Source organism: Megachile rotundata, chromosome 9 (genome assembly GCF_050947335.1).
Source record: "Megachile rotundata isolate GNS110a chromosome 9, iyMegRotu1, whole genome shotgun sequence".
Lineage (NCBI taxonomy): Eukaryota > Metazoa > Arthropoda > Insecta > Hymenoptera > Megachilidae > Megachile > Megachile rotundata.
This window is the reverse complement of record NC_134991.1, coordinates 2,254,575-2,266,936: the sequence shown is the minus strand read 5'-3', so window position 1 is coordinate 2,266,936 and position 12,362 is coordinate 2,254,575.

Genomic DNA, 12,362 nt, shown 5'->3' with positions numbered 1-12,362 from the left:
CTTTTTACTCAACGTTAAAGTTAATGAATTACAATCTGTAATTATTTAAAATTTAATACCATGCAAATAAACACGGAAACGTCTAAGCGCATATATAATAGCTAAAGTTTCTAATTCAAAACTGTGGTAACGACTTTCTATTTCAGTAGTTCTTTTAGAAAAATAAAAGATAGGATGCATTTTCATGTCCAATTTCTTTTGCATCAAAATAGCTCCAAACCCAAGTGCACTGGCATCAGTGTGTAACTCCGTCTCATCCCGAGGATCATAAATTGACAAAATTGGAGTCTGTGCTAATTTTTCTTTAAGAATTTCAAAAGCCTCTAATTCTTTTGTCTCAAATTTAAATATGGCATTTTTCTGTAAAAGATCATAAAGTTTTCGCTAAACTTCCGAAAGTAGGAACATAAGGCAATGAAACTGCGCACATCATGTACATTTTTCGGTAGTGGAAATTTCAACACGGCCTCAACACCCCGTTTAGTGGGAGTAATTCCTTGCTCAGAAATAGAATATCCTAAATATTCAATTTCACAAAACATAAATTTACATTTATCTAATCTTAATTCTAATTTATTTTCTACAAGTAATTTAAAAACTTTCGATAAAACTTGCAAATGATGTTCAATCGTTTCTGTAGCAATCAGAAAATCATCCATATAAGTAACTACATCACCCGTAATTATAAGGGGTCTAAACACTTCATTAAGAAATTTCTGAAAACGTGGTGGTGCAGTTTTCAAACCGAAAGGCATTTTTAAATATTCAAATTGCCCCAAGGGCGTAACAAATGATGTATATTTAATTGAACTCTCTGCAACACGTATATGAAAGAAGCCATCTTTTAAATCCAACAACGTAAAATATTTCTTTTTATTCAAAATATCTAATTGATCCTCAATTAGAGGTAAAGGATAATTATCTTTTAACAGAAAATTGTTAAGTGTTCTAAAATCCACACACATACGATATTCATTATTTTTCTTTTTCACTAACACAATTGGTGATGCATACTCTGAATTACTGGGTCGAATAATATTTTTCTGTAATAAGTTGTCCAAAATTTCTCGAACAGCCTGCTTTTCGGAATACGACAGTCTACGCGGGGAAAAATGAAAAGGCTGATGCTCTTTAACTGATAGCAAAATTTCCGCATTTACTTTTGGTTCTGCAGGTCGTTCCGGTTCTAAATATTGACACATAAACATATTCCCCATTTTAAACTTATTTTCTTCTGAAATATTTTGATTAATATTTAAATTATTTAACGAAGAATCTAATTTATCATTTATGTCAATATTCATTATTTCATTAACAAAATTTTGCGTTTCAGTATCTGCAACAATTACATTCTTAATTTTGTATTCTGTCCCTAAAGAAATATTTACATTCGCATTTAAAATGTAATCGCGTCCTAATATTGCAGGAAATGACATGGTATAGCTAGGCACAACAAAAAATGTCATTTTAACCGGGAAAACATTAATATCTACCTTTCGCTTAAAAATGCCTTTAATTTCCAAACGTGTTCCATTAACACCGTAATAAGCATAATCATTCGACAAAACATGTTCATAATAATCATTTTCTAATAAATTCTCTTTAATTAAGCTTACCGGTGATCCTAAATCAAGCATTCCTGTTAAATTGACTTGTTGGTTACCATATTTCCCGCCGCTAACTTCCCATGATATTGGAACTTCAAACGCATCACGAGGTGAATTTAGCTGAATTAGATTCAAAGTGGTTGTTCCTGCTGCTCTAGATGTTGAAGCTGCTGTCGTATACCCGATGAATAACAATACTTGAAATTGTTCAAATCTTTCTTTTAATGTCAAAAATTGAATTGAGAAAACCAAAGTTAAACAGAAAAATACTTTTAACAAATGAATAAATTAATTAATTGAAGATTAAACGAAATGCTCTGTGTGAAAGGCAAACTGAACTGAACTAAATAAAGGATCGAGGAGGTGCGTGTTCGAGCATGAAAACCGCGCCTCATTTGTTTTTTCTGTCGAAATTTCTAGAAGGAAAATAAAGGTTATTTTTAACGAATTTTGTACGCGTATCTGACACCTCCCATCCTTAGTTTAATTTACAGTTTTACAAAACGTAAATTAATTGAACTTTACAAATAACTAAAATCGCTTTTTGTACTCAATTACACCTAAAAATATAAATGATTTGTAATTTGAGAAAAGAAAAGAGTATTTTACATAATTAATTTTGAAACAAAATTACAAGATATATATATATGTTAAAGTAGAAATTAATACTTAGTATTCCGTTTTTGAAATTGGCAGTGATTTGACATAAGTAATGAATAAAAACGCATACGAATTTTCCTAATGACTAAAGAATTACTTAATCTAAAGAGTAAATATCATGAAATCTAGGATGATTGAAGATACTAATAATTATTTGTATCTACGCCAATACTACTTAATATTAAACAAATTGTAAGTGAATAAACAAATAATAATGATAAATTATGGGGTTACAATCTTCATTTCAATCTTTTGGAGGGAAAAATTAGTTAATCCATATTTACAGAAGGTGCACGCGATGTTGATCTTCTCAATCCAGGTTGTCCAACAGGTCTAATTAAAGTATCATATTGTTGCCAACCATCCGCAGAATGAGTTGATAATGGGTTGAATGGTCCTTCTTCTAACCTAGATCCGTCTTCTTCCTCCAGGAGTTTCGCTAGTTGTCTGCTTGTTACAGGACCAGTATTAACGTTTGTATTTATGATTTTTAAACAACAGGAATCGTTTATTGACTTCGGATCCCTGATGGGGCACAAACATCTGACGGTTGAAAGTAGTATGTCACAACGACGTAAAAGATATATTGCGAGTACTAGTATGACAATGGATATTGTTACGCTCAATGCAATAGTGGGCCACTGATTGTGTTGAACGATAACCGGTTTATTTAGTTCCTTTTGCAAAAAATTATCTAACTGAATAAGTTTATGGTTAGAATATTTGAGCTCTTCTGTATTAATATCCGTGACTTTTACTGGCTCTAAACGTATCGGAATGATCGTGGATTTTTCATGACTTTTCGGACAGCAATCTTCTTCAGGAATTTGTTGCATTAAAGTGTGGCTACGATTTGCGGTGATGCCTTGTGACAATTCCAGAACGACTGTCTCTGTATAACCCTTGCACTGAGGTCCAAGACGAATAATTCCAGTAGTTTTCAATTTGACGTCTTCAATATGTGTCGGAGAGCAAGTGATCGTTAAAGATGGTGGGTGCGAAGCCGAAAAGATCCATTCATTGTCATGGGTATGAAGTGGTTGTGTGGTTCGAATACACGGTTAAATAACTTAAACTATTTTATTAAAATAAACACTTAACTATTTACAAACTAAACTAAGTACTAGAGGCTATAAACTATTGCACAATAAAATTGGACTTTGTACAAGCGCGCGTTGACAAGGTGACTTTCGGAGTGTTCGGTGTGAGAGCTGGACATTGACTGCTTGACTGATCGCGAACCGGCCGATTTATATAGTCAATTGTCTTTCTTGAAATTTCTTGCTCGCGAACGTTCCAGCGCGCGGGCTCGCGAAGGTTCTAGCGCGTGGGCTCGCGAAGGTTCTTCCACGCTCGCGCCGTATAGCGAGCGTTCGCGAATGTTCTTTTCCGCTCGTGCCGCATAGCGAGCGTTCGCGCGCGTCGAGAATTTTCGGCGGCGGTCCGCCACACACTCCCCCCCTAGGAAAAACGTACGGTGAGCCTAGAGGGTGGTCTGGAGATGCGTCCGGATCTGGTCGTTGTCGTCGGTGTTGGAGTCGGTACCGGATTCTGCGTCAGCCCTTATGCGATGCTGAATGCTGGTTTGAGACGGTCGAGGGAAACTCGCTTCGTTTTTCCGTGGACGCAGATATCGTAGAACTTGTCGTGGCGTCGCAGAACCTTGAAGGGGCCGTCGTACTGGGGCTGAAGTGGTGCACGTACTGCATCGTGCCGCAGAAAGACGTGTGTGCAGTCGAGAAGCTGCGGATGCACGAATATCTTGCTCTCGCCGTGGTTTGATGTTGGCACTGGCTTGACCGCGTGCATGTGCTCCTGAAGGCGCCTCGTGAACTCCTCGGGTTCAAGTCGGGTGCTGGGTGCGAAAAGTTCGCCGGGTAGGCGCAGGGTGGTGCCGTAGAGCATCTCGGCACTAGAGGTCCTTAGGTCTTCTTTTACTGCCGTCCTGAGTCCCAAAAAGACTAGGGGTAAAGCGTCCACCCATGAACGCTGTTGCTGCAGGTGGCAGGTGAGGGCTGCCTTCAAGGTCCGGTGGTGGCGTTCAATCAGTCCATTGGATTGCGGGTGATAGCTCGTCGTTGTGGCAGGCTGTATGCCCAGGGCTTTCTAGAAAGTCCTGAACAGGGTGCTCTCGAACTGCCGACCTTGGTCTGTGGTGATCTTCGAGGGAACTCCGAAACGAGCGATCCACCCTTCCAGCAGCTTCCGTGCGACGGTGTCTGCCTGCTAGTTCTCCACCGGATAGGCCTCCAACTACCTAGTAAATCTATCAATTACAGTTAGTAAATAACGATAACCTTGGCATGTGGGGAGTGGTCCCACGAGGTCTATATGTATGTGAGAGAAGCGTTCGTTGGGGACTAGGAACTCTTGTAGGGGCGTCCTGGTGTGTCTTGTGACCTTTGCTCGCTGGCACTGTTCGCAACTCTGAGTCCATGTCTTGACATCTCGCTTGAGGTCTGGCCATATGAATCTACTGGTAATCAGCTTCACAGTTGCGCGGACTCCTGGATGGGATAGGCCGTGCACTTCTTTGAAAACGGCCATCCTGAAGTTGACTGGAATGTAGGGACGGATTTGACCTGGAATCGAAGTGTCGCAGTAGATGGGCTTCGATAGGCCAGGGATTTTGAGCTTGGATATCTTGATGCTACTGCTTTTCTTGAGTTGTTGCAGATCTTCGTCTTCTTGTTGCTCCGCTAGTGCGTCGTAGTCTAATGCGGAAGGGAAACCAATCTCTTGGACTCGGGAGAGTGCGTCCGCTACGGTGTTGTGCTCTCCGGAGATGTGGCGGATGTCGGCCGAAAATTCCGATATGTAGGCCAGTTGTCGGATTTGTCTAGGTGTAGCCTTCTCAGGATTCTGGTCGAAAGCATAGACTAAGGGCTTGTGGTAAGTATAAATGGTAAATTTGCGTCCTTCCAACATGAACTGGAAATGTTTAATTGCTGCGTAAATTGCGAGCAGTTCACGGTCATATGCAGAATACTTTTGCTGTGCCGGCGTAAGGTTTCTCGAGAAAAAACTCAATGGTTGGTGTTTACTTCCAATTTCCTGCTGTAATACGGCTCCAATTGCTGTATCTGAAGTGTCGGTGTGTAAAGAGATGGGAGCTTCTGGAGTAGGAAAAGCCAGGAGTGTGGCTTGTGCTAGCGCTGTCTTGAGGTTGTTGAAGGCCTCCGTCATTTCTTGATTCCACTGCAGCTTGGTTTGGGAATTCTTCTTTTTTCCCGCGACTGCCAGCTGGAGAGGGGCCTGGATCCGTGCGGCATCTTTTATGAAACGGTTGTAGAAGTTTATCATTCCTAGAAAACGTCTGAGTCCTCGCACGGTCGTCGGTGGCGGATACTCCGAGATTGCCTGAACCTTTTCGGGCAGGGGTTGCAGTCCGTCCGCGCTCACTCTGTGCCCGAGGAACTCGACAGCGGCAGCTCCGAAAATGCGTTTGGAGGGGTTGATGACCAATCCATACTCTCGAAGGCGTTTGAACAGAGCCTCGAGATGGCGAAGATGTTGTTCCTCGTTCTCTGATGCGACCAGAATATCGTCAATGTAGGTGAAGCAGAAGTCGAGGCCGGAGGTCACCTCGTTCATGAACCGCTGGAACGTTTGGGCTGCATTGCGTAGTCCAAAAGTCATAAATGGGAATTCGAAAAGGCCGAAAGGGGTGATAATAGCTGTTTTTGGAATGTCCTCCTCTCTGATAGGAATTTGCTGATACGCCCGTACCAGATCTATTTTGGAAAAAATAGTGGCACAGTGGAGGAGGTGGGCACAGTCCTGTAGGAACGGAATAGGATAGCGGTCCGGAACGGTTGCTGCATTTAATTTTCGATAATCTCCGCATGGTCGCCAATCTCCATTCTTCTTTGGTACCAGGTGGAGTGGACTAGCCCAGGGGCTTTTCGAAGGGCGACATAATCCTTGCTGCAACATAAAGTCAAACTCTTGTCGTGCGGCTTTTAAGCGATCAGGGGCAAGGCGTCTCGCGCGAGCTGCAACTGGTGGTCCTCTGGTCTCTATGTAGTGCTGGATCTTGTGTGGCACTTGTGGCGGAAGGATGGTGCTCCGCGTGATGGCGGGTAATTTTGCCAGAAGTTTTCCATACTCAGTGTTCTTCTCCATGACGTGGATCTGTGGGGTTGGGTCGATCCTTATTATCCCATAGTTGACCAGGGAGGTGTTTCCATCGACGAGTTTTCTGTGCCGAATGTCCACCAGTAGGTTGAAGTGGCCCAGAAAGTCCGCTCCAATAATTGGCCTCTGCACATCGGCGATTACGAAAGGCCACTGGAAGCAGCGGCGCAGGCCTAGGTCCAGCCGTAGGAGTTTCTGCCCATAGGTGTTGATGTTGGTATTGTTTGCGGCGAAAAGAGTGAGTTCCGCTCTGTGCCGGCGATCGGTGTGGGTGGCCGGGATTACTGAGACGTCGGCGCCGGTGTCGACCAAGAAGGATAATTTGGTTGATGCGTCGTGGACAAGCAGGCGACGTGTTGGTTTGTCCCGGCTATCAGTCGCCTGAGATAACCGGGGTTTCAGTTTTCCGGTGCGCTTTTCCATTGGCATGGCTGTTCGCACTTTCGTGCGCGTTGTTGGTAGGTGCGGTGGTACCAACACCAACCCTGTGTGTCGACGTCATGGGCTGTTCCTCGTCCTCGGCTGCGATCCGGGGTCCTACTCCTGCCGAAACGCCTCCTCGAATTTCGGCTTCCCCGGTGCGGGCTTCGGCTTAATCGGGATGTCAGCGCCTGTATTTGTTTAGTTAGTTCGTGCACCTCAGCGCGAAGGGAATTTACCTCAGAACCGGGTGAAATGCTGTTGATGGTGGGGGTGCTGGTTTCGGCAATCTTGTCAGCCGCCTGTGACAGCCGATTCAAATCGTCCTCGCTGGCAGACAGGATCGCTTGCATATGTGCTGGAAGACGCTGCAGCCACAGCGATCGCAAGGCGCTTTCGGAAATCTTATCCTAGGCAATGTCTCGCATTTGCCGCAGCAGCTGTGAAGGGCGGCGGTCTCCGAGGTCAAGATCTGTTAAGAGCGTTTTCATCCGCCTTGTTTCGCTGTCCGCGAAAACCTCTATGAGCCGAGCTTTCAGACTCTCGTATCTGCCGGTGCTCGGTGGGCTGAGTATCAAATCACTAACCTCCGTAAGAATTTCCGTATCCAGCGCCTGAACTATATAGTTGAATCGGGTGTCATCGACTGTGATCGCGAACCGGCCGATTTATATAGTCAATTGTCTTTCTCGAAATTTCTTGCTCGCGAACGTTCCAGCGCGCGGGCTCGCGAAGGTTCTAGCGCGTGGGCTCGCGAAGGTTCTTCCACGCTCGCGCCGTATAGCGAGCGTTCGCGAATGTTCTTTTCCGCTCGTGCCGCATAGCGAGCGTTCGCGCGCGTCGAGAATTTTTGGCGGCGGTCCGCCACAGATATAAACCCATCTCTCGAAATTACCCTTGATAATTTGAGTTTGACATGTTGAAGGTATTCCTTTCATTTTGAATGTGAATAATTTTGTTTCATATGTTGGTTGACCAGTAATCCTTGTTATTCGGTTGATATAGCAGATGCGCTCGTTGATATTGGCCAAAGGACATAAATCGAGATTTTGAAGCATTGCATAATACACCCTATTTATACTCAGTAGCATGTAGGAAAAACTAGGTTGAATATAAAGGTAGGTGTTTGAGATGTTTTGAGGAACAGGTAAAGGAAACATTTCATATAGCTCAAATTGCATTTCCTTGACTAACGGGATTTCGATAATGAAAACTAATATATTATTGGTGAAGACTACATTTAATTTATATAATTTGTCAAATTTATACATGTTAGAATACGTTAACGGAATGGGCCATTTTAAACCATTTTGAAGAACAATTTTGTTTAATTCATCAAAAAGGTTTTGTGGAGATATTATTTGTGGATGTAATATATTTTGTCTTGCTAATCAAAAAGAAGAAATAATCGAATTGCAATATTCATCTAATTCTGTGAGTATCTGCATGAGTGAGAATATTTGTTCTAAAATAAGGTGTCGCATAAGAATATTGTTCAGGTAATTAGTCATTGAGTTTGAGAAACTATTGAGTAATTTTATATTTTCGTTAAGTTTATCTTCATCAACTCGGAGGCTCTGGATGGATAAATTAAAATTTTGTATAGTATTTGTTGCATCGCCTTAGAGTGCGATGCAGCTATCTTTTGTATTTTTACAAGGCAATAGACTGAGGATCTTGAACTGACCGTACAGGCAATAAGTTTATGAAGCCATTGACCATTTTTCGTTAGCAAAAAATACCTTCGCGTCGGTACCCAAGTTTACTGCTTGGGACCAGCATGTTTAATTTCCTATTCCGTTATTTTCAATCATCGTCGTCAGGGTCAGAGTGCTTTTTTACCTTATTACCTGCTACGGGTTTTTCCCAAATCGCGGTATCCCTCGTGCGTCACCCATAGGTTGCGGCTACTTCAGGGGTGACCATTTCTTGTACGAGGGAGGTGACCATTTCTTACGAGGGCGGTCACCTCTCAAAAATCACAACCAATAAGGAAACACACCCCCTCCTGAATCACTAATTCCGAGTTAACATCGACAGTCACTTTGGCGGAAAACGACAGAACTCAGTAATACAACGAACAACACGTAGCTAAAACACGAAAAGGAACACGATACTATCACAATCAACACGCGTCTAAGTCGCGAACAGTAATCAGTGAACGTCTCAAATATCACATCTAAATCACGAACGAACTCATTTGTATCTCGAGTAATAAAGACCGAAACCACGAACGAATCGACTCATATCTCGAACAACGAACCTTCAATCGAATCGTCACATCACAACTATCACTTAAAACCAGACTCAGAGCTCGTTAAATCGTGACTGGGTCAGAATAGTGTCGGGTGCCCGAATCCGCGCTGTTCACGCAACAGTATTACTTATAATTGCAATTTGTTGTTTCATTAATAATTGAACATTTCTGTTCTCGAGAACAATCGAGTCTATTATTTTTTTGTAAAATTTGGCGTCTACGGCACTGGGCATGTTAAATAACCAGCTTAAAACATGAGATGCACCGTCAAATAATCCTCTTTTAACTATCTTCCTCCCTCCGTACAGTTGGTTATTCGTCATGTACTTTATAGTTTCGATTTTATTTTTGGTTGCCATGATTCGTGAATGTATGTTTTTGAAAGAGCTTTGACAAAAGTATGCGTTGCTATTGTGAACAGTTTGTTTAAAAATGTGAGTACACAGGATTAAAGATCTTGTATAAAATCTAAATAACAAGTCATACTTTTGATCTGATAGAGTGAGATTAATGTGTGTTAATAGTGTGAATCGAGAATTCGATATTTTTACCTTTCCAAGTTGATTAAAATATAATCCCATATGGTCATTTAGATGTGAAATTTCATAATAAGATTTGTTAATTTCGTGAGCATGATTAGGAACAATGGAAATGGATGCTATTATCGTTGCCAGGACAAACGGAAGGTATTGTTTTTTATTCGTTTTCATCTCCTGAAACATAAGGTTTCAGTAAGTTAGTTGATAAGTCATTAACTTCTTATTTTTTAAAACTTGAACTGTGCTATTTGAATTTATTTTTATTATTTTATAAGGACCTTTATAATTCGGTGTGAGTTTTTTATTCAATCGTGTAGTAGTTTGTTTATTCAAGACATAAACTAAATCACCAATTTTGTAGATATGAGAAACGATTCTTTTATCATAATGTGGTGCCGAATTATTTGGACACCCAGTGTGCAGCGTTACCGATGTACGTTCGGCTGCGCGCGTTCTGCGTGCACGCATGTTACCATGAGAACCGCGATCGGCATTTGTTTGTTTCTTCGCGGGAAAAGCGTAGATTGCGTACCACGACGGCGTTGTCACGGGGACCGGGACACAAAACTTTAAAAAAATCGAAGATTGCTCCACTTACGCGGTTCCTAATTCCGTGGAAAGAGGATTAACGGGCAGAGGTTCGATATAGCCGTAACTTTTCGAAACACAATGATCTTGCTTTATTCTGTACGGGGTCTTTTATACATATTGTTTTTGGTGAAGGGGCCTAATCGGGTCCTAGGGTCGATGGTGAATCAGTTTGAAGGAGAAGGCTCTGTGATCTCTTCGGAGTCAGCGATGACTAAGAGTAAAGAGGGCTATTGGTGACAAATTCCTTATCAGGGCGTAACAGCGTCATAGAAAGATCGCGTAGCATTGGCTCTCGTTCGGTAATCCCGCGGATACTCCTTATTACGTTATATACTATATTCTTTTATTAAATCTTTTCCTTTTTAACACAATCCATCTAATTTCATTTTTATCCTACAAATTTTGGGGGCTCGTCCGGGATAGTGCCAGTGAAAATAGTGATAATGAGTGTCCAGGGATCTGAAGAAGATTTGTCGCAAACCATTGTGGAATGTGTGCAATTGGAAGACGTTTCTAGTATGAAGGTGCAAGCCCTTAAATACGAACTTGCACGACGGAAGCTGAAGACGACCGGAAAAAAGATGGATCTGGTAGAACGCTTAAAAGCTGCTCTTGTGTTGGAAAAAGCCGAAGACGACGATGACGAAGATGAAGACGACGAAGAAGACGAAACCAACACAAGACTAAGACGTAAGCCACGAGAAACATTTTCAATAAGAGATGTCGAGGAGTCGATGCATGTATTTAGCGGCGATGACGCTTTGAATATCGTCGACTGGTTGGACGAATTCGAAGAAATGGCCACTCTTTGCGAGTGGTCGGATATCCAAAAAGTCATCTATTGCAAGCGATTGTTACGCGGATCGGCGAAAATATTCGTGCGGTACGAAAAATATGGTACAACATGGCGGCAATTAAAGAAGGCCCTCTGCGAGGAGTTTGAAACAAACGACGATGTGTATAATATAACGAAGAAATTGCGGCAACGCAAAAAACAAACGAACGAGACGTACAACGAATATGTCTACCGGATGTGCGAACTCGCGGGTAAGATGAACAAGAGCTCGATCATTAAATACATCATCGAGGGAATAGATGACAAGCCGGTAAACAAGGCTATTCTGTATGGTGCTACCACGATTCCGGAGTTAAAACAGAAACTGCTACAGTACGAAAGCATGAAGGAAGAGATGCAGGAAAGAACAAAATCACACGATGACGTCCAGAAGAAGAGGCAATCGGCACGCGTGTCGGAGGCAAGGGGAGGAAGGTGCTTCAATTGCGGATCGCAGGCACATCAGTCGGCAAACTGTCCTTCGAAGTCAAAAGGTGCAAAGTGTTTTAAGTGTAACCAGTTCGGTCACATTGCAAATAAGTGTACAGTGAAAAGTGCAGCGAAAGAAATATGTAACATTACGCGAACTGTCGAAAAGAAATCTTGTAAGGAAGTGGAATTAGCGGAGCATAAGATTGTTGCGTTAATTGATACAGGAAGTGACTTGAACCTGATTCGCGCAGATGAATATGTTCGGATAGGTGCTCCAAAATTAGGTAAGATTGTATGTTTTAATGGTATCGGTTCGGATCAAAAGAAGACGTTAGGCGAATTTAAAAGCGTTATAAGAGTGGATGGATGCGAGTATCCTATTAGACTTCACGTAGTGTCGGACACACTTATGAGACACGGTCTTTTAATCGGAGTTGATTTCTTGAGCGGTGTGGAAATGCATGTTAAAGACGGGTGGTTACGATCGACCCACGGGCGCAAGGGACAGGGATCAGGAGAGCAATGGCAAAACACATTGTAACGAGGCATATTTTCATTTGGTTGATTACCTTCTTTTTTTGGTTATGCCTCGTTACGAGGATCCTCCCGAATTGCCAGCCCCACTCCTCCGCCCAAGCGGACCCCCTCGCCGCTGGGGCAAGTATGAATGAGCGAGCGTGTGTGTTTTTCTTTTTTTATTTTATTATATCGGACGCCACCCTTTTCCCCCCTTTTTTTTGCTGCCTCCAACCACCACCGAAGGAGCCGTCGTCGTCCCCGGTCGCGGAGGAACCTCTCTCTGAGTGACGGATGCGCGGGATGGGTCCACCAAAGAAGACCCCGGCTGTCCGGTCGCGGTGCCACCCCGTCACCCTCCGCGGGAG